Genomic DNA, 3,641 nt, shown 5'->3' with positions numbered 1-3,641 from the left:
GCTGCAAATATTAAAAAAACAAAAACTTTAACTTACCTTCGTCCTCCGTTCCCCCGTTGCTAAGGAACCGGCCTCACTGTTCTCCGATGCTCTAGCTGCTTCCTGGTGTTGTGACGTCTCAGAGCCTTCAGCCTATCACCGGCCGCAGCGATGTCCCGCCTCTGCCGATGATAGGCTGAGCGCATTGTCATGTAAGGAGCCGGCCGTAAAAAATATGCCCTACCCGGAAAATAATCCCTAGTGTGTTTTTTGTGACTAAAATTAATATAAGACCCGGTCTTATTTTCGGAGAAACACGGTATGTGTGGTGACCCTTATATATGTGCGGTGACCCTTATATATGTGTGGTGACCCATTATGTATGGCGGGACCAAGGGGTGTAGAGGCGTAGGTAGATTGGGCAAATGGTATTAACCCAAGGGGCAAGGTGTTATTAACCCCTAATGTTCATAACGCCAGTGTGGTTTTTGGGTATCGGGAACCACCAAAACAATATCTCTGCTATTCCAATGGCTAGGCAGTGAAATGAGAGTCCACAACCAGGTTATGGTTTAACGGAGGCTTTACTGAGGTCAGATATTTGTTATAGTCTTTACAGCTCGGCCAGAATCCAAGTGAGTAGACCAGTAACTCTGAAAGGGCCATGCAACTTGCTGGGACTTGTAGTTATTGTAATAGACTTTAGTTCAGCCACGCAGACTAGAATAGACTTGATCAGTGTCTTGACATTAGTAGAGACAGCAGACATAGATGAGATGACTTACTGACAATGTGGCTGGTGTGCTTTGTGGCCTTCAGGTGTACTGGACACAGGATCTGTGAAGTCTGTGCTTTGCTGTCCTCGGCAGAAAGAGAGAGATTGTAATGGCTGCCCCCTTATATAGAGGGGGGCTGAGCCAGAAGCCCATAGGTCAAGCTGCAGGTCATGTGTTTTACTGGTGCTCTCTGGGTAATCATGCGATAACATCATGTGTACATATCATGTGACCTCCACAGGTCCTCAACACCTTATACACAAAATACATAACTTTATTCTGACTATACATTAGGATACTGACTATCCATAAAATAGATAACAGTACAGTAACAGCAGAGGAGACACTGCAGGAGAGCCCCCAGGTCATTGAGGGACTCAACCTGACAGGGCCTAAGTGTAGTGCTGGACCATGTCCTGTACTGGGACATTACACATGCATAGTTTGGTGACACACTCCGTGCCATACTGATAATTGCACGTATTGTACCGGGCGTCCTAAGATGCACAATGTGATACCAGTATCCAGTATTAGCATTACAAGTGTGGCTGTGCCATTTCATTTCCCCCTTGTGCCATTCATCCCCCACCTTGATCAACTCCTGTGCCATTCAATTCCCCACCTGCGTCACTTTGTTCTCCCCCTCGAACCCCAGCTGTGCCACTTCATCCCTCCCTGTGCCATTTCATTACCCCTCTATAAAAAACACCCTTTGTGCCAGATCATTCTCCCTCCGTATAATTTCATTCTTCTACTTGTTCCCCCCCATGTAACTTCCTCCCCCCCCCCTGTATCACTTAATTCTCCACCTTGTTTCCCCCCTGTATGACTTTATTTTCCCACTTGATCCCATGCTGGGCCACTACATCTCAGTGGCCCCCGCTAACGTCTGACATGTCAATTCCTCCAGCTTCACTCCTCGGCACAATGTCAGGGGTGTCACTCTTCAGGTACTGGCAGGTCCTGGCTGCCAGTTCACAATCACAGATCGCAGACCACCTAAGAACAGTAAACAGCAGCTGGGGACTGGCACTGGCACACTATTGTGGCACGGCACTAAGTTTGGAAAGCACTGCACTACTGTTTTGCAACAGTTTTCTTTTGCTAATGGTGCCAAAAAGAAGGGATAAGACCCCAACATGTGAATATATGCTAATGATGAAACACAGACCTGGCACCTGGCAGAACACACACTCATTCCAAAAACTGCACAGTGTGAATAAGGCATACAAAGCTCTATACTGAGGTGTTACTACCCAGAATGGCTTGCTAATGGATACCTGGAACCTCAACTACCAGGGAGAGGAGGTGGATGTACAGAGTATTACATGACGTGCACTGATTCATCTCCACTGGCAAATGAATCTCAAATCACATGTATTTTAGATACCTATTGTCTTGCATATAAAAAAAAAAGAAAATAAATATGTAGTAAAATTACATTTATGAGTTTTGCACCAGCTTCTACACAATATACATTACTTGAGTCTCATGTGTGCAGCTGTATGACAGTTCTTTGTTTGCAGATCGAAACTACATGTCCCATAGCCCTATGTTGTGGTAACCCTATACTAAACCATAAGAAAGCTGTGACATTCTCCATGTCACAAGGTATTAAAGGGGTACTCCACTGACCAGCGTTCAGGTTATTTAGTTCCGAACGCTGTGCGCGTGACATCACACCCTGCCCCCTCAATGGAAGTCTATGATGGCCACCACGTCCCCTCCCATAGACTTGCATTGATGGGGTGTGGCCGACCCCCAAAGTGCGTGCACAGTGTTTGGAGCTAAATGTTCCGAACGCTGGACAGTGGAGTACCCCATTAAAAAAGCATTCCAGGGATTTGTTTTTGCGTATATAGTGCAGCATGGCTGTTATTAGAACAATGTAGAGCTTCTTGTATATGCCTTCAAAAGACTATAAAACATGAAAAACTAACGGTCTGCGTGATCCCAGCTATAATGCAGAGCCCTCAGTCCTCCTTAACAACCTCTGATACGGACTGTTTAACCCCTAAGATGCTACTGCCAATACTGCATCATATCCAGGACATTTATGGATTATCCACAGGATATGCTGTAAATGTCTGATGCAGATTCCTCCTCTGAAATCATTCACCTATGACTATTTTATACAACTCCGAAATAAATTAATGGAAGTTGTGTAAACATTGTAGTATCGCTAGCTAAGCCATTTTTTAACCTGTATAGCAGTTACCAAAACTATGTAAAACAGCCCACTCGGCTTTTCTCAGCTTCCCAACCACCATTGGTGGCCACAAGCAGATGGGGCAAAACCCAAGGTTAGACTCACATCGATCAGACATCCTGTGGTTATGCTTTAAATGTCCCAGATGGGAATGTCCCTTAAGGGACTGACCGAGGAGTCAATTACTTCTGTTATCCCATTAGCCCTAAACGCAGGATGCCAATGGGTTACCATGGCAACCAATTTACTTCAATGGAGCCAAGCTGTAATACCACACACAACCTGAGGACAGGTGTGGTGCTGTTTAAAAAAAATAAAAAATCAGCTCTAATTTTCTAATCCTGGATAACTCCTTTACGGCTGAGTTCACAGGAGTGTTATAGGGATGTAGGTTCTGGTTCGACTGTTGTTCTGTTGCCTGAATCGGCAGCATTATAGATCGCTATAATGCCATTAGTTCGGGTCATCAGACCAACAGTCGAACCGGAACTTTCCTCCATATTAGTGTGAACTCAGCCATAAAGGAGTTATCCCAAACAATGGTGCGTCTAGTTAAACATGCGTTCCCTATTCCATACAATAGGGCATTCCATACAATAGAGTCATTGTTATATAACTGAGTGATAGTGGCTTACTCTGCATTATAGGAACACAGCCCCTCAGGCAGTAAATGATGG

Source organism: Hyla sarda, chromosome 2, assembly GCF_029499605.1.
Source record: "Hyla sarda isolate aHylSar1 chromosome 2, aHylSar1.hap1, whole genome shotgun sequence".
Taxonomy (NCBI): Eukaryota; Metazoa; Chordata; class Amphibia; order Anura; family Hylidae; genus Hyla; species Hyla sarda.
Note: the sequence above shows the minus strand (reverse complement) of the source record.